Raw genomic sequence first — 27,116 nt, forward strand, 5'->3', positions numbered from 1 at the left:
CTCCACAGTACATCGATGTTGTCGCCAGTGGTCGGCGGAAGGTGCACGTGCCCGTCGACCTGGGACCGGACCGCAGCGACGCACGGATGCACGCCAAGACCGTAGGATCCTACGCAGTGCCGCTGGGGACCGCACCACCACTACCCAGAAAATTAGGGACACTGTTGCTCCTGGGGTATTGGCGAGGACCATTCGCAACAGTCTCCATGAAGCTGGGCTACGGTCCCGCACACCGTTAGGCCGTCTTCCGCTCACGCCCCAACATCGTGCAGCCCGCCTCCAGTGGTGTCGCGACAGGCGTGAATGGAGGGACGAATGGAGACGTGTCGTTTTCAGCGATGAGAGTCGCTTCTGCCTTGGTGGCAATGATGGTCGTATGCGTGTTTGGCGCCGTGCAGGTGAGCGCCACAATCAGGACTGCATATGACCGAGGCACACAGGGCCTACACCCGGCATCATGGTGTGGGGAGCGATCTCCTACACTGGCCGTACACCTCTGGTGATCGTCGAGGGGACACTGAATAGTGCACGGTACATCCAAACCGTCATCGAACCCATCGTTCTACCATACCTAGACCGGCAAGGAAACTTGCTGTTACAACAGGACAATGCACGTCCGCATGTATCCCGTGCCACCCAACGTGCTCTAGAAGGTGTAAGTCAACTACCCTGGCCAGCAAGATCTCCGGATCTGTCCCCCATTGAGCATGTTTGGGACTGGATGAAGCGTCGTCTCACGCGGTCTGCACGTCCAGCACGAACGCTGGTCCAACTGAGGCGCCAGGTGGAAATGGCATGGCAAGCCGTTCCACAGGACTACATCCAGCATCTCTACGATCGTCTCCATGGGAGAATAGCAGCCTGCATTGCTGCGAAAGGTGGATATACACTGTACTAGTGCCGACATTGTGCATGCTCTGTTGCCTGTGTCTATGTGCCTGTGGTTCTGTCAGTGTGATCATGTGATGTATCTGACCCCAGGAATGTGTCAATAAAGTTTCTCCTTCCTGGGACAATGAATTCACAGTGTTCTTATTTCAATTTCCAGGAGTGTATTTTAGTATTTTGGTTCACACAGACAATCAGGAAGTAGCTTCTTGACAAAGACAGAGACAACTTTTAGATATCTAATTGTTCTCGTTTCACTGTCTGTGCTTAGGCAACAGTGTGCTTCGCAAAGTGAGTAAAATAAATATTAAGAGCCTTAATATCGCTGATACCAGCAGCAAATATAAACTAAACCTACTCAGCGTTTCCATGCATGATCAGAATAAAAAGTCCAGCAATTGTATAAATATTTCATACTGCGATCAATGTCCTGACAAATTCTTTAAGTAAACCATATTCCATACACCATCTTGTAACCTGTAAATTGTTTAAATAAACACTATTTCACACTTTGCCTAAACTGTTAAAACAATATTCCATAGATTGCAATCGATTTCCCACAAAAATCTTTTAATAAATAAATAAACTGTATTCCATACAATGCCATAAATAAATAAACAATATTCCACATGTTGACTAAATTGTTTAAACAATATTCAGTTCACTAAATCGATTTCCCATCAAATTATTTAAATAAATGAACTATATTCTGTATATTGTTTAAACAATATACCATAAACTGCAATCCATTTCCCTCTAAATAGCCTATGAACTGATTGTTTGTCCCACAAAATTCCAGGAGGGTGTGGGAACTGGGAGGGCTGGGGGGTTTCCCATAGGGTAGATTTAATTAAGTGATCGATTTAATTAATTATTCAATGATATTGCTATCAAAAGTGTGCTTGTATTGGCGAGGGGAGTTCCGAGAGGTCGGGGCAGGAGTAGGTTAGGGGTGGAGGCGGAAGGGGCAGGGTGGGGGAACAATAGGTTAAGGATCTGTCAATGAAAAGGAAGAATTACACCAGTGGGTCATAACCTGACAATCAAAAGGATGGATTGTCTCGAGGTAGTCTTAATCCTCTTAGCAGAAAAATAGGTTAAGGACCCATCAATCAAAAGAGAACAGTAGATTTACCCCTGAATATATGCTTGCCCCTGATGTAAGCAACCCGAAATGTGTGCTGATTCTCTCTTCGTCCTCCTACTTCAGTGTTTGACCTATATTGTTCATACATTTACATGCCCTGGGCCCATTGGCTCTGTTCTGTCTAATACGAGATTTTAAATGGAAAAAAGAGTTTTTCTGACATTATCATCAGTGAATATTTTCTTGTAAATTATTGGTATAGTATAAGACAGGTGAGATAACTTGAATAGTTTACTCCAGTTACAATGAATATACCTTCAATCCTGGATAATTTACTTTGAACAAATTACATTATGCTGAATCGTGTTGGAGGGATAGTAATGAACTGCTCCATAACCATGAATAAGTTTTTCTGTAGGAAGGGTTAGAAGTTATTCTAATCATTAATAACTGGATCAAATCCATTGAAAGTTATTTGATGAAAAGTCTCCTCTTCTGCAAAATTCTTTGTGATATGTGATGTTGTATTACATTCAGAATGAAGGCATTTAGAGTACATACGCCATTATTTTGCACCAGAGAGCTATTGGGCCAATGTTTAGTTTGTCTTTTGTATGTATGATTCCGTGCCAGCCAATCCATAACATCCACACCACCCTTCCTTTGGTTATGAAATGTCACTGTCTCACACTTCGGTTTTGGGTATAGTTTATCTATGAAGTTATCATGATGCATGATACTTAGAAGCATTGTACACTTGTTTTTCTTTGTCGAAAAACTAACGAGTATCATATCTTCCATAAATGCAAACAGACCTGAATTTACTTGTCTCTCTTTTATTCGTCTTTATTGTTCCCGTAACAGTTAGGTTTTTACTGAAGAGATGTTCTGCTAATGGTACAATTTTGCCCAAGTGTGTGCAGGTGTGTTATTTGCACTGGAGAACTTTTACTCCATACCATACCATTTGGAGCAATACATATGTTAGCAGCTACACTGTTCTTTGTCCAAAGGTGTCATTACTTACATCACCATCATCACATCACAACTACTTTGCTCTTCATCCAGAGATTTCTGTGTCGCTGCCTGAGGAACAACTTTATGGTTTTCATACAAAGTAATTCTTATATCTGAAAGGAAATCGTGATTTACAATTACAAATTTGGGTAACAACTGATTCAAAATAAGGGCTTGGAAAACGTATGATATCTTTTTTTCTGCTTCTTTTTTAGATGTAGATTCCGACATTCTATCCGAAAAAGAGTAATATGAAGAAATAACCTATATACTCTCTTCTTCTGAGGACTGCTGTTCATGTTATTGTTGTGTGTTGCAAATGGCCCTTTTCTTTCTTTCAAATGAGAATCGAATATCAAACACAACAGTGCTGTTTAGCAAACTTCTACAACAAAATGTACTGCTTCACACACTTGTAACCATCTACTACAATATTTCTCACTCTTACAAGACACAGGAATACTCTGTCCACAGTGCTGCTGAGAGCGAGGACTGGGCCCAAGGCAAGATCTGTGATTGAGCCCAATCTTCAAATATAGCAACCCAATCTGTTACTTTGAAGAAGATATGACATGATTTAAGCACAGCGCAATTTCAGGAATCTTGGAGATACACAAAAACTGCTCATTTGGATGAAATATGCAATAAATATAATTTCTTATTTAAAACTAAAAATCTCTTCACAAATGCAATCAGTCTGTCAATACGATCCAAAAAGCAATGTGCAGAAAATCGAATTTTCACGGGCTCATATCTTGGATTCTATTGATCATAGAAATAAGGGGTCAACTGTTTTTGATGGCGCTCGGCCTAAAGAGCATTTGTATACCTACTGAAAGAATAGTGTAGGGTTAATATTCAAACATTAGATACGTTCTCCAGCCCAGGCAAATTAAGCAAATGGCTTGGGTCTCTTGCATTAGATGTGGTATAGGCTGGATCTCAGATGGCTTGTAAGGCCACCATTTGTTAATGGGCCATTCCCGAAAAAAACACGCAAAACTCCGGTTTTTGGATATGAAAAGTAACTTCTGTTCATGGCATAATGTCGAAAATTTGTCCATATTTTCCGAAGATAATATTCTTGGGGTACTTCGAAAATTTTTTCGATATCATTATCCGTTACCAAGATCGAGAGGTTCAAATTTGTTGTACATATGCAGTAAGATATGACATAATATCTGTACTGAGGCGTAAACGTAGCTTTACAGACGTTGTGATCACATGGCAAGGGTTCTAATGTCATCATAATGATGCAGAGGTAACCAAACTATGTTTTCGTCAGCACTTTTCACAAATAATACTTTATGACCCACTGTCTCAGTATAATGGGCACTTCAAACCTAGAAAAATAAGCCCAAAGTGGTACCTCAGAAACAAATAAGGGCTAAAAGGGGTCTTAATATGCCAAAAAAGAACTTAAAATGAGTGTCAAATGTGAAACTGGAAAGACTGCAAATTCAGTAAAATATTTCTAATAACTTTTTCACTCGCTTATGATACAAATAATAAGCCAGGCGTTTTCGATGAACTGAGCAAAGTATTGAGAAAAACTCAGATAAAACGGTATTATATGAAACTTATATTATATGCACTTATTTGTTATTTATAATGTGCATCAGAGTATATAAATGTGTCAAATTTTATAAATAAATTGTCAAAAAGTTGCTAACTTATACAGTGAAGCGGCAAGGAAACTGGTACAGACAGTCCTATTCAAATACTGAGTAGGTAAACAGAGAATACGGAGCTGCTGTTGTAAACGTCTATATAAAACAAATGCCTGCCGCAGTTGTTAGATCGGTTACTGTTACTACAATCGCAGGTTATCACGTTTTAAGTGAGTTTGAACATGGTATTATAGTCGGCGCACGAGCGATGGGACACAGCATCTCAGAGGTAGCGATGAAGTGCTGATTTTCCTGTACGATAATTTCACGAGTGTACTGAGAATATCAGGAATCCGGTAAAACATCAAATCTCCGACGTCGCTACGGCCGGAAAAAGATCCTGCAAGAAAGGGACCAACGATGACCGAAGAGAATCGTTCAATGTGACAGAAGTGCAACCCTTCCACAAATTGCTGCAGATTTCAGTGCTGCATCATCAGCAAGTGTCAGTGTGAGAACCATTCAACGAAACATCATTAATATGGGCTTTCAGAGCCGAAGGGCCACTCGTGAACCCTTGGCGACTGGACAACACAAAACTTTACGCCTCGCCTGGGCCTGCCAACCCCGACATTGGACTGCTGATTACTGGAAACATGTTGCCTGGTCAGACAAATTATTTTTCAAATTGTCTCGAGTGGATGGACATGTAAGGGTATGGAGACCTCATGATTCCATGGACCTGCATGTCAGCAGGGCAATTCCAGCAGGACAATGCGACGCCCCTCGCGTACAGAATCGCTACATAGTGGTTCCAGGAACACTCTGCTGAGTTTAAACACTTCCTGTGGCCACCAAACTCTCCAAACATGAACATAATTGAACTTATCTGGGATACCTTACAACATGCCTTTCAGGAGAGATCTGCAACCCCTCATAGTCCTAGGGATTTATGAAACAGACCTGTAGGGTTCGTGGTGTCAGTTTCTCTAGCACTACTTCACCCATTAGTGGAGTCCATGCCACGTCGTGTTGCAGCACTTCTGTGTGGTCGCGTGGGTCCTACACAATATTGGGAAGGTCTACCAGTTTCTTTGGCTATTCAGTGTAGAATTCGTCTCATGTAAGCTGCATACGCTGCTATAGTAAGGAACAGAGAGGAAGCAGCGGGAAAAGGCTCCAGTTGTAGCACGAAAATATTCTTCTTGAAAATAATCTGACAGATAAGTGGGGAACCAGCTGCCTCAATCCTCATTCTGCATTCCTCAGCAAAAATTTCGGTATGCGAACATATTCGTGATTATCAAAAATGTCCACGGTAGTACTGCCGGTCTACAGTGTCCAACAGGCACAATATTTCGGCGATCATACATGTCACCATCATCAGGTGCACTGGCGAACTGATCTCCTGTGAACGTGCCGGTACGGAGATCCATACGCTATGGCTGCTGAGCTGAGCAGGTTCGAATCCTGCCTCGGGCATGGATGTGTGTGATGTCCTTAGTTTAGTTAGGTTTAAGTACTTCTAATTTCTAGGGGACTGATGACCTCAGATGTTAAGTCCCATAGTGTTCAGAGCCATTTGTACAATTTGACACACACGTGGCACCTCGTCCTTTGTGATGGGTAAGAAGTTTGGGCAGAGCAGTACTGTGGTTATCGCGTTGCTAGTAGTAGTGGATAATTGTGGGTCATATTCCAGGAGTTTTGAGCCCATAAGAGCTGAAGGGCAGTATTTATGAGCCTCAGATTCTGCATTTGGTGATACCATTATCATGACATGGACTTTGGTCCTAGAAAAATATAATTCCGACGCCAGGAAGATATATAACAGGACGAGGCCAACAGTATTATTATGAATGCATCGCCGCCAGGTTCATAGCCACTGCAAATTGCGCCACCTGTGCCACTAGCCTTCCACGAAATTGTCTATATTTGTCAGTCTGTAAATGGACCAGGTATTCGTGAAATTTGGTTTATTTTGTAATAATAAGTGTGGTGTTGCTAAAAACTCTATTTTACATCTGCGATTATCCCAAATCACAAACCTGGGCAGGAATCCTATCTTAGTGTTCTAATTTATTATGAGAAAGTGTTTGAATTTGAATTTAATGTTGTGTTGTCATTTGTGCAGATAATTATACTTTTGAGTAGGTCCAAAGACTGCTTATGAAAACGCATTTTTTTATTTAAATGGCTGTAATTTGTTGTGTTTTAATTAATTAATAATTAATGATAAGAATACTTACCATTTCCAATACATACTGATGTAGTTCTGTTAATGAGCATGGTTGTCCAAACCATGAAAGATTAAGGGTCCTCATGTACTACACTAGTTAGTTGATGAAGCAATGCAAAGGCTCCTTCAGAGCCAGTGTAATTAGACTTGCATTCTGTTTAGTTGCTTCAGTCCAAGTCTGAGAAAGAACTATTTACTATGTTATTTATTCTAATGCAAGTTGGTTATTGCACAACCATAGAGGCCCTGCACTAAGCTATGAAGTTATAGATTACGATCATTAGCGGACCTTCTGATTTAAATTCAGAATCATTTCAAACTTTTACATGTTCAGTATTGCTACTAGTTTCCTGTGTCGCTTAATGGGTTTAGAAACTGTTACACCTAGTTCATTTAAGTTATGTGTTGTCGAGAGTCATGTATGTCTATTCACTATAGCTCAATAGCCATTTGTTTATTAGTAGTACATTTATTTGAAAGGGGAGTTTACTGTGTTGTAGTATGAATTGATATGAGGAAAGTGTTATGTGTGTATGTCAAGGAAGGTTAGATGAGCCTTAGCACTGCCTTCTGCTGTATCATTTTGCTTGACACAAGAATGCCTAATTAGGCTGGCGATCGGTTTTAATACGTAATGTTGCAACTTGCTTTTGTACTGGGAGAACGTCTGCTCCTTACCCACCTATTTACTGTTGTTTACACTCTGCTGGAGTGTTTTGGAAACGAATCACAGTTTGATTGTTCTATTTCCATTAGGTTATCTCACGGTCAAGTTTCTCAACATTTCCTCGCAGAGGTATAACGTTAGCATCGACTGACGTTTTAAGTTGGTCGGTGATACCGTTATACAGCGCGGGATTAGCCGAGTGGTCTGTGGCGCTGCAGTATTGGGCTGTGCTGCTGGTCTTGGCAGAGGTTCGAGTCCTCCCTCGGGCATGGGTGTGTGTGTTTGTTCTTAAGATAATTTAGGTTAAGTAGTGTGTAAGCTTAGGTACTGATGACCTTAGCAGTTAAGTCCCATAACACTTCACACATCTGAACATTTTTAATACCGTCACATGTTGTGGTATCGTTACAACACAGCAGTATTGCAAAGAGATCATTCTGGATCATGTCCATCTCTTTAGGGTGTAGTAGAGCCTGACTTTCTGTTTATGGACGACAATACCTGCCCACACTGGACTGCTGAGGTATCAGACGCAATGGAAAACGAAGATATTGAAGACATGGAATGATCTGCTTACTTTCCATACCTAAGACCTATAGAGCATGCCTTGGATGCTCCTGGCAGATGTGTATCTCAATGAACACTCTCTCCCTGAGGTTTGCAAAAACTGAAAACCGCCTCGAGTGAGGAGTGGGAAAATATTCCCCAAGGACTCCTCAAGAGTTTGGTAGCCAGCATGAATAAAAGGTGCAAATTGGGCATTAGTGCCAAGGAGGGACATTCCTTACTGGGAGTCCAATATTGACCTTTGTACTTGGAGACTGACCTGTGTCAAACATAAACGTTATTTCTATCTGTTGCCCTCGTTTTTCATGTGGTGAAATCTGTACTGTTTTTTGTTATAAATCTACCACTCTACCTATATTACATATTTACTGTGTTTTATGTCTTCCATTATTGTCTGTGATTGTTGCTCCCCAACGAGGTCTCCGTTCCTTAGGAATTTTCAAGCAGTATATGTCTCTTCTTGCCTACATTACCAGGTGTGGTTTTTATTTTTTACCATCCAGCTGTGATACAGAGTCCCAAAACAGCCAAAATATCTACAAACGATACTTCTTTGTAATGCCAACCCACACAACACTAACAAAACTGCTGATAAAAAACGCACTTACATGTGTTGCTGTGGAGGCTGAGTGTTGTTATTCTGTTGTAAACACACATATTTAGTTCATGGGCTTCCCACAGAAGCCCACTACGCCCTTCCCCACAGACGTTAAGACGCCAGAGGCGCCTTTGGGGAGCAACAGAAATTGTGGTGGCGGTGGGAGAGGCGGCAGTGATGCTGTCCCAGTGTGGGTTCAGAGTAGTGTCTGAAAGGTGGACCTGCCTGCTTTATGGAAGGGGTACTGTTCATGGTGGATCCATAACAAACTGTGTCTGTGAATGTTATTTGGGGTGGATCCACCATGTGCTTCATCTGGGAATATTGTTCATGGTGGATCCCAAATGCACTATATCCAGGAATATTATTGACTTACCAGTGCCAACAAGACAAAGCTCTGTCTTTTTCTATAACTTAAGACAGAACTACTACAATTTCACAGTAATTGTCCACACATACATTGTTTTCGTAATCTGTTTGATTTACTTCTGTTGCTTGTTGCAGGTGTCAGAGACTGGAAACGATAGAAGCATTTGCTTTTTTCGCACGAGCTAATGGGATGCACAGGTGTAATAGAAACAGTAACTTGTGCGTTACCATGTCTTGAAGAGTTATCTAAGAAACTTTCTTAGATTATTTTTGTATTTAACTTAAACAGTTGTGGAGGACGTCAAAAGAAAGAGGAAGTGCCAAAACTGCACCCTATGATTCACATAAAATTCTTTAAAAAACTGTTTTTGTTGCATAAATCACATTTACTAAATGTTTCGATTTGATTGCAGTGTACTTGTATGTGATACAACAGCCGGATATTCAGCCCATTATGCTCAAGTATTTGATTTGCAGTCACACTCTGAATGCGAGAGACGCAGTTCATAGCATCGTTGAGAGAGTGGTTAAGAGTGCTAAGAAGTTCAGGCCAATTTATGTACCCAATAAATACGTGCTAGTCATCTGAAATGCGAATCAGGAGTGAAATTCTCTGCATCTTAGAGAAATATGTTTTTTTTTCAGATTTCAACGATATTAAAGCTTTGAGCGATGGAGTGGTTCATTAGGTGGCTTAGGATGTTGATAGAAATATATTCACAGTGTCTGAAAGTAAATTATTTCAAATTAAGGAGGGAAATGATGTTTCAATATGGAAGAAGCTACAAATAATCCGAGTGAGGACAAGCCAAGTTTAAAGGTATAGAGGAAGACGTTTACAGGGCATGTAGACGCAAGTAAGCTGGATTTGAAACCTGCCAATAATACGAAAATGACCCTTCCAGAAAACAAAATTCGAGATTTAAATAATTTGTTTACAGTCCTAAATATGGCAAGGGTGTCCATGATTCTCTTTCAACATAAATGTACGTTATTACTTTACATGCATTTGTTTTGAATTTCGTTTTCTTTGCCAGTCTATTATTTAACTTCATTTACGTGGTATGAACAGTAAAAATGATATTACAACAATGAAACTATCTAAGAAAGACCAAATAAAATAATGATTTAGAGATAAGCTCTTTGTTCATACATATTATTTTGGTTACTAATGTTAGAAGAACAATGAAACATTTACAAAAAGGCGTGCAAGTGGGTGAAAAACGTGAAATTTAACAGAAATAATTTTTGTGCTTTGTAGGGAACACTTAGTGTCACAGTTAGCCTTAGTTTCAATTCCACAGATAATTTTACTGTTGCTTAATGATGTCTTCAGACAATGTCGGTTGTAATTCTGTATTTCTCGTAAATTTTTCATTTTTACATTGCTGCTACAGATGAACTCACAAGAAGTGTGCTGGCAGGCGGTAGAATGAGCTCTGCAGGTCATGGATAGCATACGTTTCATCTACATAACTTAGATCAGATCCTGATACCATTTCTCGATGTTTTTCTCATTTTTAAACCATTTAAGCTACATTTCACCATTTTTTTTACGATCGATCGCGATAACAGTACAGTATCAGTAATGCGAAATTTACTGTTTTCAACACATATACAATGAACTGTTTTGGAGGAAAATTACCATATGTTGGAGAGAAATTGTCGAAAATGATGTCTGCACAGGCACTGACCGTATCTCATTGCCACAGTGTGGTAGATTATGTCTCTCACAGCTGTATTGCCAGGATTTTTCGATAGCTCCATCTGCCACCTCGCTAAATCCTGTCGGTATTTTATGGTTTTAATGTTTAAGATTTTACCATCATACACCATTATTATTATCACAACCAATTACACTCTTGATATGAAGTGCACCTCGGCGACTTTAGAGTGAATTCCCTCCATTAGTATGCGTTGTGGATGGGATCATGCATACAGAAAAAAGATCACATCCTTCCTACACCTGACCTTGGGGTATCTGCATCGCAGAACACTCATAAAATAGTGTGTAATTACATCTGGACCTATACAGTACGATAGAAAGTCCTGACAACTTGGGTCTCTACTCACCGATTTTTTATTACCAGAACAAATCATCGACTAAACTATGTTTGACATATGGTTGTCTAATGCAGTAAACTATCTACCTGCCTATAGTTTCAATTATTTAACATGGAAAGCGACTGCGAAAATTCGTACTTTTGGTGTGCTCATGCAAAATAACGTATTCTGAGAAATTTACTACCACAGAGATGTGTAAGCGGAAAACTGGGGACCTAAGACTAGAATGTGTGAATTATTTTATGTAAATATACATCTTAGTTCTACTTAAAACGATATCAAAGTCATCCATACATTATGACAAATGCTAGGGTCCCATTATAATGTTCCTCCATAGAGTTGTCGGAATTGCTAGTAGCATTTCGCATTTTTTTATAGGCTCGGAACTGTTACATTAATAATAAATATATGCCACTAAGTGCGCGTGTTTGGTGTGCAGAGTAGCTCTACATATACAAACAAAACAAATACATGTTGCTGTCATTGCTGGGTTCACACCACACCCTATGTATGGCCCTGGATATTTACGTCACAGCATGCACAAAATAGTGTAACTGGATTGAAAGTCCTATCACATTTAGAAGCTATGGTCAGAAGATAATGTGGCTGGAAGTATTGCCATCATAAGTTTTATCCTAAGGTTTTTGCTACTAATATGAATAATCATCATTAGTAAAAAGCATTTGCTGCTGGTGGTCATTCTGATCGCATTGCTGTACCACCACACATTCCAGTGTTTGTCCTACACATTTAATAACATGCCCTACACATAAGAATGGGATCTATACCAACAATTTCCAGAAAATTAAAATAAGTACTATTGACAGGAGTGGAGGTTCTTACGTTCCAGGTAACCACGACTGATGATTGGTTATAAAACTAAGCTCTGTAGGTCTATAGTTTTAATTATTTAATCTGGAATTTGATATCACAAACTACCAAATAGTAATGCCAATGGTTTTGCTCTAGACTATATTTTGGCGATATTCTATTTTGTACATCTGGATGGCTGTCTATTCATGATAAGCAAATCACATTTCAAAATCAGTATGGTATGAAATATCTGTCCAGAGGCTTCTTTTACTAGTGTTAAGAATATACTACCATCAAATGATGATAAATCTGGGACCGTAAAGAACAGAATACATCTCTAGAGGGCCTGACTGCCTTGCTGGCAAAGATATAGGACAAATTATACCTTGCTGATGCATGAAGGAGGCAAAGTGTTGAGCAGTCATAGACCATTATCTATTAAAGTTTTCGTACATGTAGTCCTAAGGTCGTTCTGCAATTTGTCAACTGGGATGTAAAATCAGCTTGTATGTTGATCACGTAATGATGACGTCTTTTCCAGTTATTACTCCTAAAATTAGAGTATATAAGTGCTATGGTTTAGATGTATGTGTGCATGCTGTAGAAGATTGTGTTTGTAATGGAATATCTGGTAATGGTAGGATGATGTACCGTATATAGATACTCTGCTTTAAGAAAAGACAATCAGGAGTGATATAGGTTACAAAACTAAGCACTTTATGCCTGTACTTTTATTTATTTAAAGTAGAAATTGATTACAAAAACAGTGATACAGACAGTAGTATTGTGGTCGCTTATTGCTTGTTAGAGAAGCACATGACCATAACGTCTCTTCCCAATTTTTTTTAGAATACACACATACTCCATATGGTACCTTGTGCCACTCACAAAAATGGAGCTATATAGGAAATCATCTATCTAGACGAGTCCTATTATTTTCACTTATCAAAAATGTACACTGCCTACAAGTGTCAGTTCTCAATAGTGTTTCTGCGAGAAGAGCATTGACCAGTTTGAGTTCATGTAATACAAGCGTATTGATTGAAACTACCAGTAAAACGTTTAGTGCTACAATACTAATTTCAGGAAAAATCTTCTACTTAGTAACGTGTGTTTTAAAGCATCTCTACAAGCAACAAAAGATTCACTGCTATGAAGTGATGCCTGCAACCTTATAAACCACACAGGTACTATACCTATTCTATTCCAGTCGTCGTTTTTTTTTTCTTTGCAGGATGTAGAGTATGGACGTCTCTAATGTTACATCCAACGTAGTTCACCACTGCATATCTAACCAAAACTTATTTAGTGGTCCCATCACAGTGTTTAAAATGACACAAGTTACTGCATATTTGTCTCAGAACGTTTTTCTTAGTACAAGCGACTTAATAAATTCCTACTGCATGGGAAACTCTGCTACCATTAGTAACATGTCATTGATGGTATTATTCTCGTTATTTAGAGGAGAGAGATGTTCTGTATGTGTATCCACTGGCTGCCAGATGACACACTATCTGCCTTATCAAGCACCTGCTCCCTGAGGTTACGAATGTCGTTTCCAATTTGTGTGTACTCCTCGGCTCTTGTTTCGTTTACTTATTACTGAGTGGCATTTCTGTTCTATATGTTGCGGTCATGGATGACGGAAGAAATATCTTGACCATTACCGCTAGCAAAACAGAGGGCAGGGTTTTCTGACACGTAGGAAGATTTCCTGCGTTTACTGTTAACCAACGTCCGCACGCTGAGGCTGTGGCGGTTCTTCACCAGGGATAGACGTTTCATGTACGTGGAGAGCGCTCCTGCAGAGGTATTGGGAGGCCTGGCCAGTATTCCCAGCACGAGTCGGCGCTCGCAGTCACTGGGATCGGCTGCCGCGCCGACAGTACTGACAGCGCCACCTGTAAGTCCTGCAGTGACTTGCAGCACAGAGTCCAAAATTGTTCATAGGCCTACTGACAGATGATGGGTAAATGCTGCAGCTCTCTACAGCCGCAGTTTATTATGTACTGCAACAGGTGTCGTGATCTCTGTGGGTCAATGACTTGGTAAGTAGGAATAGCTTATTTCCCTGCACTGTGGCCATTGCCCAGGCTCATTCGAATTGCAAGGATGTGTACTTATACTCCGGATTATTTATGAGTTTCATAGTGACGTTGGACACTAATATTGTAATAAATGTCAATTGTCAATAGTCTTTTTGCGAAAAGTGCATTGCACAAATGCTCAAACATTGCTTACTAAGTAAATTGACATTTATTTCGTGTTATGTGTCTTTTTATTCTGCCTGTGAGCACTATCAGTTCTCACCTATCGTCACTGTACTTGCACAATTGTATTTGTTGCTAAATTTTTCCGCATATGTCCAGTAGGGTTCATTGGTAGGGGTGGGGGAGTAGCGATATAGTAGTTTCGTTGCATTGTGCCACTCCTGCACAGGTTTTTTAAGGAAAGGCACACTAACCTTACCAATGTGATGGACATAGAAGGACTGGTAGCTCTTCTACTCAAAAGTTTGTACATGCCTTCCAGCAATCTCACACATTCACAAATAATAGTGCAATAAGTTACACTGAAGAGCCAAAGAAACTGGTACACCTGCCTAATATTGTTTAGGGCCTATGCGAGCATGCAGAAGTGTGGCAACATGATGTGTCATGGACACAACTAATGTCCGAAGTAGTGCTGGATACGATTGACACCACGAATCCTACAGGTCTGCCAACAAATCTGTAAGAGTACAAGGGGATGGAGATCTCTTCTGAACGGGACATTGCAAGGCATCCCAGATATGTTCAATAATGCTCGTGTCTGAAGAGTTTGGTGGCCATCGGAAGTGTCATAGTAAACAGCATTGTCCTGCTGGAATTGCCCAGGTCCATCGGAACGCGCAATGGGCATGAATGGATGCAGGTGATCAGACAGGATGCTTACATAAATGTCACCTGTCAGAATCGTATCTAGATTATCAGGGGTCCATAACCACTTCAACTGCACGCGCCCCACACCATAACAGAGCCTCCACCAGCTTGAACACAATGTACACGAGTGGTCCTTCGGCTCCGAAAGCCCGTATCGGTGATATTTCGTTGAATGATTCGCATACTGACACTTGTTGATGGCCCAACATTGAAATCTGCAGCAATCTGCGGAAGGGTTGCAATTCTGTCACGTTGAACGATGCTCTTCAGTCGTCGTTAGTTCTGTTCTTGCAGGGACGTTTTTCCGGCCGCAGCGATGTCGGAGATTTGATGTTTTATCACTTTCCTGATATTCACGGCACACTCGTGAAATGGTCGTGCAGGAAAATCTCCACTTCGCCGCTACCTCTGAGATGTTGTGTCCCATAGCTCGTAGGCGAATGTAACACCACATTCACACTCACTTAAATCTTAATAGCCTGCTATTGTAGCAGCAGTAACCGATCTAACAACTGCGCCTGACACTTGTTGTCTTATATAGACGTTGCCGACCTGAGCGCCATATTCTGCTTGTTTAGATACCTCTCTATTTGAATACACATGCCTATACCAGTTTCTTTGGCGCTTCAGTGTATATCATGTTAAATGTCTTCTTATTATGCCTGGGAGCTCTGGCTGACTTAGACTGACGTTGCCCAAGCATAAGCGCTAGTTTTGAAAGTGGCATTCTGATTGATTCAGAGAGAGAAATGAGGGAGGGAATAACGCTTATATACAATGAAGCCTACATATTTCTACCGATATGTTGGGGCCTGTTTGCTGTTATTACTGTGGATGGGAGGCCCATCGCTGAATGCCTGATAAAGCAGTAGTGACTTTTGTGCCAGCAACCTAGTTGGAAATAATTAGATTTAAAATACTGTGAACTACTTGGACACTGCTAGAGCAGGGTATATGGCAGTGGCTACACTCTACAGGTCAGTATTAGAAGGGTGATATACTCTGCAGGCGGCTTACTTGTGCTGGGGTGGTTGGAAATACTAGCCAGCTCCCTCTAGGTGTGTACTTTCTTTAGTGCTACACTATGTAATCGGAAGTATCCGGACACCTGGCTGAAAACGACTTACAAGTTCGTGGCGCCCTCCATAGGTAATACTGGAATTCAATGTGGTGTTGGCCCACACTTAGCCTTGATGACAGCTTCCACTGTCGCTAGCATACGTTCAATCAGATGCTGGAAGGTTTTTTGGAGAATGGCAGCCATCTCTTCACGGAGAGCTGAACTGAGGAGAAGTATCGATGTCGGACGGTAAGGCCTGACACGAAGTCGGCGTCCCAAAACATCCCAAAGGTGTTCAATAGGATACAGGTCAGAATCTGTGCAGGCCAGTGCACCACACAGGGATATGATTGTCGTGCAACCACTCTCCCATAGGCCGTGCATTATGAACAGGTGCTCAATTGTGTTGAGAGATGGAACCGCCAGCCCCGAGTTGCTCTTCAACTGTGGAAAGCAAGAAGGTGCTTAAAACATCAATGTAGGTCTGTGCTGTGATAGTGCCACGCAAAACAAGAAGGGGAGCAAGCTCCCTCCATGAAAACCACGACCAAACCATAACACCACCGCCTCCGAATTTTACTATTGGCACTACACACAGTGACAGATGACGTTCACTGGGCATTCGTCATACCCACACCCTGCCATCGGATCGCCACATTGTGTACCGTGATTCGTCACTATACACAACGTTTTTCCACTGTTCAATGATCCAATGTTTACGCTCCTTACACATCGTTTGGCATTTACCAGCGTTATGTGTGGCTTATGAGCAGCCGCTCGACCATGATATCCACGTTTTCTCACCTCCCACCTAACTGTCATAGTAGTTGTAGTGGATCGTGATGTAGTTTCGAATTCCTGTGTGATGGTCTGGATAGATGTGTGCCTATTAACATTACGACCCTCTTCAACTGTCGGCGGTCTCTGTCAGTCAAAAGACGAGGTCGGCCTGTATACTTTTGTGCTGTACATGATCTTAACGTTTCCACTTCACTATCGCATTGGAGCAGTGGACCTAGGGATGTTTAGGAGTGTCGAAATCTCGTGTATAGCGTATGACACAAGTGACCCAATAACCTGACCACGTCCAAAGTCCGTAAGTTCCGCGCAGCCCTCCAGTCTGCTCTCTCGCGATGTGTAATAACTACAGAGGTCGCTGATGTTGAATACTTGGCAGCAGGTGGCAGCACAATACACCTAATATGAAAAACGTATTTTTTGGGGGATGTCCAGATACTTTTGATCACATAGTGTTTGATAATGCTTATACAAACAGTATCCTTGATTGGAAATCGGTAAACCTCAGAATTTTGCTATGATGTCACTATTATTTCTAACAATGAACTCATTTTAAAACATAAATGATGACATCACAAAATCTATTAATGTATCAGTGGCTTTGGTTTATCTATGGCGGTGTGGCATTTCAGATACATACAGTATCTTTGGTTGGAAATTGATAAATCAGCAGCGCTTATAGATTTTGCTGTCATGACAGCATTATTTCTACCAACAGTGGAATGTGTTCATTTGTGACACATACACTATGATGACACTCTCACACTAGTAACATGGTGGTGGCTTAGCAATAATAAATAATTCGGTTCTTATGTGCACATGCTGCTGCATTGTGACTGGTTCCCTCTGATGTACAATAAGGGGGAAACTTTCATTAAAAATGTGTAGGAAGTTTTCCAAGAAAGTAGCAAAATTTTCAGAGCAAGAAATACTATGATCTCTAGCCCACTCCACCTTACTTAATCTATGATAGAATAAGTTCACATGTTCGTTGCTCAACTGGCGTTTGGGGTAGGTTTTTATTTATTTTGTTTTTTTAGTAAAGTTGTATTGTTTTACGTAATTAGATAAACAGAGCACCATGATCAGAAAGTCCTAAATCTAAACAAAACTTATTTGTCTCATTATACATGTAATTGGTTAAAATATTATATGAATGTTGCAGACATTTCGTTTACTTGAGTCAAATCAGTGAAATTTGCGCTGAAATCCGATATCTAAGTCATATCAATGAATTTTATTGAGTTATTGGCTACAGTGGCTAGATCTATGTTGAAATCAGCAGTTATTAACACTCTTTTCTTGGTTTCTTTTTGAATTTGCAGTAGACACTGGAATTTCGACAAAAAATGTTTCGTTTCTCCTGGGAATGGAGTTCTATACACAGATAAAATTACAATATTATGCCCTAATTCTACGCAGCAGCTTTCAAATACACATTGTTCATTAAGGAATTGAAATCGAATCTTGCACATATTCCATTGATCTTTCCACAAGTATGCACGATCCTCCTCGAGTTAAATTACTCCTACAAATGCTGCTGGCAACACAAAAATTATCAAGGTTATTTTAGATTTTGATAAATCTTTGCAAACCAGTGTTCATTCAAGCATACAACCTTGATACTTGGTATTTCTGACAAAATAATTGGCAAGTTGTTAAGTTTTGTTTCTTTGCCATTTGTTTAGCTTGAAGTTAACCCATTTATGTTCAAGTGCATTACCAACGTATTGTTACTTTTTTGGATATTCTTAATGGCGTCTGTTTTGAAACGCTGTTTGTGTATTTTCGTTTCAACATCGTTATCAACTTTTACAACCTCATCTCTGCATACTAGTTTCCCTTCCTAAGTATGATCTTACAAATATTAATATATATAGTACTAAATTTTGCCGATCCTAGCCTGTTTAGATGCAGCCCATCTTGTGTTACACATTTATCACTGATAAATTTATTCGAATCCGAGAGAACTGCACCAAGTCTATTGCACTGCTCTCTGGTGTGATTCTTTATCTAGTCAATGTATTTATCACTTACCGATCTTCTGTGTAGGATACTACTAATAATTAACTTTGATGCTGGCTACACGACTTTCACCGTCCGGATTAGATTTTTTGCTTCGTTTACAATCTCTTCTTCACTGTTGTTTCGTTGCGAGTTCGTCCGAACGTGGACGAATACACACTTGTAGTTTTTATTGTGATGTACCAGTAGGAATGCTTTTTGCTTAATTGTCTGCATGTTCTTGAGGTGATTATTTAATTGATGTATACCTATCCATGGGCGGACACTAATTTTAGTATTCGACACTGCAACATTTTTAATTATGAATCACCAGTTATGAAGAAGTCACTTCCGATTCTTTGTTTGTCACGTTTTTGATGCTTCCTTCCTTTGTTTTTGTATGTTGCTGCAACCTACTTGTATTTATTTCTAGGTTCGACACATTTTGCATTTCTTTCTACACGATTTTTGCCATTATCATAACTTTTTCGGTTTGCATATCACTTTTAACACTTTGAGTTTGACTTGTTTTTGGCCAATTTTCTCCACTGGTTCACTGTTTCCACGGATCCATCGTCGTTTTTCATTTAATAGCTTCGCGTTTTCTTTCTTCAAGGTGGCAATTTATTTTCTGGGGGTCTCAAAGTCAGTATTCAGTAACTTGATAACTTCGTCTTTTGAATTTATTGTGTTGAGAAAATCTTCACGTTCATCACTAACACAGTTACGACATGACCACCTAATGAGATTATCTTGTTCTGTGGTTGGTTGTCCTGTCTCTCATTTCACTACATTCCATACACCGTTTTGTTTGGTGTCAAAGTTACTGATTTCTGACATTATGTGTATGTTCTTTGATTTTTAATAGCCTTACTTAGAATTGAGCGTAGTTTTTATAGTGTGTAACTACTGCAGGGTCCTACTTGACCTTGCCAATAGATCTTTTCCTTTCACAAGATACTTTTATCGTTATAGTAAACCATCGGTTTGTACATGGCAGTTTAGTGTTCTTTCTGATTGGTTTATGAGGAAAGCGATTTTCAAACAATGATCAAACTTTCGAAATGTGATGCTACAGAAGAATGCTGAAGATTAGACCAGCAAACCATTTAACTAATGAGAAGATACTGAACAGAAATGGAGAGAAATGAAATTTGTGACATAAGTTGACTAAAAGAGGGGATCTGCTGACAGGCCACATCAAGGGATCTCCAATTTAGTACTGGAGGGAAGTGTTTAATATAAAAATTGTAGAGCGACATCACTATATTAATACAGTATGACGGTTCGAAAGGATGTCGGTTGCAGTAGTTCTTCGGAGACGAAGAGGGTTGCACGCGACAGGATAAAATGGAGAGCTGTACCAAACCAGCCCTAGGACTCCTGAAGATTACGCCAACAACGTGCATTCTTATGAACTTTGAGTTTTCGACTATACTCTTTTACTGCTTTCAATCTGAATTATAGTTTCTGCAGGGGCGTCATTGTGTGGTGTTTGTAAACATGAAGCAGTAGTTGAAAACGTCGTTAGAATTAGTTTTAGTTGTTAGTGGAGATGGTGTAGCTACTCGTTGGGTTTGTACCGCCGAACATGAACAGAAGTTTTCTTGGATCATACTAATAACTAATAATTACTGAAAAACTGACATGTTTCTGTTTAGTTGAAAAGCGACTTAGTTTACTGAAATTGTTTATGTTGTTAATGTGACAGGGACCATGGCCGAAGTGAACGTAAGTCCCGATGAAGAAGAACGTGTCCATTTTAGAATAGTTGCTGCCTTTAAATGTTACAGGTCAATGCGTTTTTTAAATGTTCTTTTCATATATTTACTACAACAGTGAGCAACGTCGGTCTAGGTTATATTATAGACATTCGCACAAGATCTGAGAAATTGCAGGAGTAGAAGCTGAATTTGTTATTTTTTTTTGCAGTGTAATGGAACCTTCTTGATGAAAGTTAACTTTTTCCATGATGTTATTCAAATATTTCGACATTTCTGCTGTCAGGCAGGTCCGATGGAATGCCCATCACTGTTGTAAATGCTGTGTGTAATGTTATTTCCTACCCATTGACTACAACAATTAACCAATCTCTAGAAGAGGAATGTTTTCTAAACGTCTTGAAATATGATAAGATGAAGACAATCTTCAAAAAGCTGTTACCAGAATATGTAGGAAAACTTGTCTGTTGCACAGTGTTCTGTAAGTCATTGGAAAGGTTGTGACCAAACAAATGGAGAAGTTTCTGATAAAAACAGTAATACTTGACAAATCACGTAGGTTTCCAGAAAGGGAAAAGCTTTATACATGACATTGACAAATTAACTGATAAAAATAAGCTCCTCATTAGATAAAGTAAAATGGTCACATGAATTTTCTGTGACCTGTCAAAAGCTTTTGTTTTAATGTATCACACATAACTTGTTTTCAAAATACAAAGATATAGTATCAGGGCCTGTGAGTTGCAGTGGTTGATGTCATATTTGGTAGATTGAACACATAGAGTAACCACAAATGGAAGCAATTACTTCTGAGGCTTGAAGACTTTTTATCTCCAAGGTTCAATAGTGAGTCGATACCTGTTTCTGTTGTATATAACTTGCCATTAAATAATGATGTGCAATCTTTCTTGTTTGCAGATGCCACCTCAGTCCTAATGGAATATAATGTCCTAGAAAGTATCCCAGATAGTATTCAAAACATCAAAAAACCTTGAATCCTGGTTTTATCAAAGTGGACTGAAAATGAATGTAACAAAGACCCATGTGATGCAGTTTAGAGCTAAAATACCAGAAACAGTTGAAAATAAAATAACTCAGAATGGCCAGGAAATGACAGAAGTAAGCCATGCTACGTTTTTGGGGCCAAGTCTAGACAAATATTTTTAATTGGAAGGCACAAGTAGATGTCATAGCAAACAATTTAAATAGTCAAACTTTGCAATGTGTGGTTTATCTGACGTGTCCCACAGAAGCAAAAATGTGTCTCACAGATACTTTGAATTGGTTGTTGGGTATATTATAACCTTCTGGGAAAATTCAACCAACAACTTTAGACTTCTGATGCTTCACAAGAAGATCATCAAAAACAGGTATAGCTCGCTACTTAAAAATGCTAAAAAGTAACTAATACTAACTATATATTTATGGAAGTTTTATTTTCCTCTGCAGTAATTGCTATACGCCTAGATATAACCATTTGAAACTCAATTACAGTGAATAGATTGTGATATTGGACCCCTCCTCCCCTCCATTGAAAAGTAGGCTTTGGTGACATACTGATTTGTAGTGTAGCCCAAAGGCAAGGCTGGGGTGGATGTGATAATTTGCTGCTCGTCACAATGAAAAATGCAAGCTTTCAATGCACAGATTAAAACTATGACCAAATACAACTATATGTGTGGCGGAAGATTTATAATTATCTTAAAGGCAACAAAATATATAATGTGAACCTTGGCTAGCTGAAATAGTGGATTATTAACTTTTGGAAACCACCGCCAGTAGTGTGTAGTGCTCATCATATTCATACTACTCCCCTTGCCCCCTTTTCCATATTTTTTTCAGCAACTTCATCTGTTCATCTCATGAGGAGATAGACACAAAGAGGTTACAAATTTGAAATTGCCGTTAACAGTTAACTTTACCCAGATGTTTCTGCTTCTTTGGTACGATCTGTGCACAGGTGCTTTCATGCCAATTTCACAAAATTGTTAATGTGTATGGCCAGCTTTCTTTCGAAACACCTCAAGTGTCAAGTGACGTGTAAATTAAAGAGTGATAAACTGCCCCTGTTTTGATTTATCATAATTCTGAGTGCCTAAGTATTTGGAAAAAGTGTTGTCATAACAAGTGTATATTTGAAGTTCTTTGAAAGCTTAGCCTCCCAGATCCCCTGACTTGAATTCATTGGATTCTTTGGTTGAAGAGTACTTGCAGTGTTGGCGGCCCTTGTACTGCGTACTGTTACTGGCAGTTTGTTTCCATTGCTTGTAGCCAAACAGTTGATAGTATACAGTACTCAATGAACACATCTGAATGTAGTGACTTTCTCAGCTAAAGACACAAATTGATTACTTTTGTTTTTTACGCAGGTAGCTCGTGATTATGATTACAGATCTGGCCACTACGGATCATTAAGGGATGTATTTAGGCAGTTTCCCACATCCACATATGTAAATACCAGACTGGTTCCCATATCCTACCTCAGGTACATGATGTGTAAACACTTTATGCCACGATGTCATATTTGACCTTTTGATTACACTACATGCAGGCAGAAAATGTACACAGCTTAGAAGGTTGAAATACCCTAAGTAATTGTACTACAGTGGATGCCATGTCAACATAAGTAGAGGACTGGGAGGAGTTCACCACCAACAAATTTTTTAAGCTCCACTTAAAATCATATGTCATTAGCATCAAAAATGTTCATGGTTGCCAGCGAGTCATTGAAAATGTATGCTCCCACATAATTAACATAATTCTGAACCAAAGTGAGTGCCTTTAAGTCTTTATGAAGGTTTTCTCATTTTTAGTATTGATTCTGTGAACTGAACTTTTGCTTTAGAAGAGAGGTAAATTATGTGGAAGAAATTCAATTAAACAGTAGTTAGTATGCCCAGTTCTTTGAGCAGGCTCTTGCGGGACATTTTTGAATTCCTGCCACAAACAATTTGTATTACACACTGTTGAATATAGAAACTGGGTTGGAGTTATGGTGGCCTAAAGTTACTTTCTTATATTGTCAGTACACTTGTGGATGTGTAATACATCTATTACTCTGCTATGTGCCTTAGGATGAAGCCTTTTGTGCTTCGAAACTGACTGCAGCTAGTGGAATACAATAAACTCAGCTGGTTGGACATAAAAGCAATAATAAAATTGATTAAATAGTTTTTAATCTTCTAACAACATATGGCAATGGTTTATGTGAACTAGTTTATTGTAAGAGGTGGAGCAATAATATAGTCAACAATTTTCCTTGCATATAATAGTGGGGTTTACTTGAAACACTTCAGAATTGTAGCCATTATTTTTGTAATGCCATTTTCACAAATGTCTGAATTACCTTCAGCTCATTTTCATCAGAACTATTATGATTACTACACACACTACGCATTCATACACAAATAATACTGATTTACAGCTTCGGTACATAGTACAACATGGAATGGAGTTACATATATTCTGAAAGACACCACCCAGTCATTTTTCTCTCCCTTACCTCCTGATAAATGCCCTTCAAAGAAATTCATTTCTGTCATTAATGAAATTTGATCACAACCATGTTCTCACCTAAGACTCAGTTGGAATAGGATCTCAAAATTTGGATGGGAAAAGAAACCACATACCTCACAGGCTTCAGAACACTGTTTTTAAGTCCCAGAAGCAGACAAACCATAAAAAATAAATTTAAAAGATCAGTCACCAATGCAAATGGATACTGCAACCTCCAAACACAACTGTGCTTCCACAAAGTGGAGCATAATATTGGAAAATCAAATTAAAATTAAAAATGGTGTAGGAAGAGCACCATCTAATAAGCAACATAATCCTCCTGAGATCTTTTTTCAGTTTCCAAACATGTTTTGCTTTATGTGGTTGGCCCAACCTATTTGTAGATGCATTTTGGAAAGCTGTCAAGTTTCTCATGCAACTAAGAGTGGCGGTAAATGGTGCAGCTCTTTATCTTTTAACACAAATAAACACAATCACATAACACTGGTATAGACGATTCTCAAATATTGCTCAAATATGTGGGACACATACTAGATAGGCCTAACGGGAGATATTAAATGTATGCAAAGAAATCCACCACAAATGGTCCCATGTTTGTTTGACCCATTGGAGAGCATCACGGAGATGCTGAAAAAACTGAACTGCAATAGGCACAAACTATTCTATGAAAGCTACTTACAAAGTCTCAAGAGCCAGCTTTTAAGTGATTAATCAAATGGTTCATATGGCTCTGAGCACTATGGGACTTAACATCTTAGGTCATCAGTCCCCTAGAACTTAGAACTACTTAGACCTAACTAACCTAAGGACATCACACACATCCATGCCCGGGGCAGGATTCAAATCTGCGACCATAGCAGTTGCGTAGAACCGCTCGGCCACTGCGGTCGGCAGTGACTAATCAAGGAATATACTACAACCTCCTACAAATGACTCCTGCCTCAATAACAACATGAGACAAGTTACAGCAAATGTAGGGATGTTTAAGCAATCTGTTCTTCTGCACTCCGTACTTAAGTGGAATGGTAAGAAATCCTAATAGCTAGTACAATGCAAAGTACTTTCCACTATGCACTTCACAGTGATTTACAGAATATGGATGTAGTTTTGTGATCATGTTACACCCTGCCCACTGGAACTGAACCATATATATTCATTGAGATTTTTTGTTTGTTTGTTTAATTTTATTGCCGCAGGATTTGATGTTAGTCAACTTGAAAGGGGTAGGAGGGGATAATTTCCATTATATAACTTTTATTCTTAATACCAAAGGTAATTGTATGGTAGGCTGCTTTCTCATAATTTACTGACGAACTAACTTCCTGCATCTCATATATTAAAGCAACTACTTCTGGAGTTTCTGTAGGTGGAAATACATATGAATTTGTGTATTATGTAACTGTCAAATCATTTATCAGTGTACTCAGAAACATAATTATGTTTTGCATGACCCACTATTTCAAAAACGCTGGCAATAGTTTGTTTCAGGTTGCTGTTGTTTAAATGTTAATGAAAACTCTGAAGCAAGTAGGAGTCAGTTCCTTCTGAGCGACACAGGTGTTAACAGACTGAAATCTTCAGTCATCACCACCAGTGAATTCTACATAACAGTGGAAAATAACATAAGGACAAATTAAACAATGTGTACTGCATTTAGCTAGTTATTTACGTGTTCCAGAGAATGTTTGTATGATATTTAATTATAACAAGGCATTGGTCAGTTGACAGGTTAAAGAAGTGGCTACATGATGCCCATGTACTGAATTTGTGTAATAGTAAAAATATTTAGGTTATTAGCAGAAGAAACGATGTAATTCTCTTAAACTTCATACAAAACAAGTTTCTAAATAAAAACTCCTCTTTAGAATATAAACTTTTTCAGCTTCCTATTGTATTTTCCTTTGCTGCTTGCCTGAAATTTTATATAAATAGGAAAGTGAAGAAAATTTTAATTAACATGAGGAACTGTGACTGGTCCATGTGTTTCACTACATCCATTCATCACAGCACACTCCATCCTCACTTAAAGTTTGAGTTGTATCAGTAGTTTTTTTTTTTTTCAGTTTGCGTCATTCAGTCTTTGCAAGAGTATCTTACCTATTTTTATGTATTTCTAACATACACTACATACAGTTAATTACAGTGTGGATTTTAGAAAAGGTAAGCACTGATCACACACAATTATGACATATTACCTACAGAAAAGGAAATTGCAATTTTTATACATACACTCCTGGAAATGGAAAAAAGAACACATTGACACCGGTGTGTCAGACCCACCATACTTGCTCCGGACACTGCGAGAGGGCTGTACAAGCAATGATTACACGCACGGCACAGCGGACACACTAGGAACCGTGGTGTTGGCCGTCAAATGGCGCTAGCTGCGCAGCATTTGTGCACCGCCGCCGTCAGTGTCAGCCAGTTTGCCGTGGCATACGGAGCTCCAACGCAGTCTTTAACACTGGTAGCATGCCGCGACAGCGCGGACGTGAACCGTATGTGCAGTTGACGGACTTTGAGCGAGGGCGTATAGTGGGCATGCGGGAGGCCGGGTGGACGTACCGCCGAATTGCTCAACACGTGGGGCGTGAGGTCTCCACAGTACTTCGATGTTGTCGCCAGTGGTCGGCGGAAGGTGCACGTGCCCGTCGACCTGGGACCGAACCGCAGCGACGCACGAATGCACGCCAAGACCGTAGGATCCTACGCAGTGCCGTAGGGGACCGCACCGCCACTTCCCAGCAAATTAGGGACACTGTTGCTCCTGGGGTATCGGCGAGGACCATTCGCAACCGTCTCCATGAAGCTGGGCTACGGTCCCGCACACCGTTAGGCCGTCTTCCGCTCACGCCCCAACATCGTGCAGCCCGCCTCCAGTGGCGTCGCGACAGGCGTGAATGGAGGGACGAATGGAGACGTGTCGTCTTCAGCGATGAGAGTCGCTTCTGCCTTGGTGCCAATGATGGTCGTATGCGTGTTTGGCGCCGTGCAGGTGAGCGCCAGAATCAGGACTGCATACGACCGAGGCTCACAGGGCCAACACCCGGCATCATGATGTGGGGAGCGATCTCCTACACTGGCCATACACCTCTGGTGATCGTCGAGGGGACACTGAATAGTGCACGGTACATCCAAACCGTCATCGAACCCATCGTTCTACCATTCATAGACCGG

General features: G+C 39.9%; 1 long non-coding RNA gene across 1 annotated transcript; it reads left to right on the forward strand.

Annotated features, from left to right (window-relative positions):
* Nucleotides 1-19,404: 19,404 nt before the first annotated feature.
* LOC126299441 (uncharacterized) lies at nt 19,405-25,745 on the forward strand. The gene is made up of 3 exons (XR_007552809.1): nt 19,405-19,547; nt 21,342-21,793; nt 25,418-25,745. It is a non-coding gene; the product is annotated as an uncharacterized LOC126299441 (long non-coding RNA).
* The last annotated feature ends 1,371 nt before the right edge of the window (nt 25,746-27,116 follow it).

This window comes from Schistocerca gregaria, chromosome X, assembly GCF_023897955.1.
Source record: "Schistocerca gregaria isolate iqSchGreg1 chromosome X, iqSchGreg1.2, whole genome shotgun sequence".
NCBI classification, from domain to species: domain Eukaryota; kingdom Metazoa; phylum Arthropoda; class Insecta; order Orthoptera; family Acrididae; genus Schistocerca; species Schistocerca gregaria.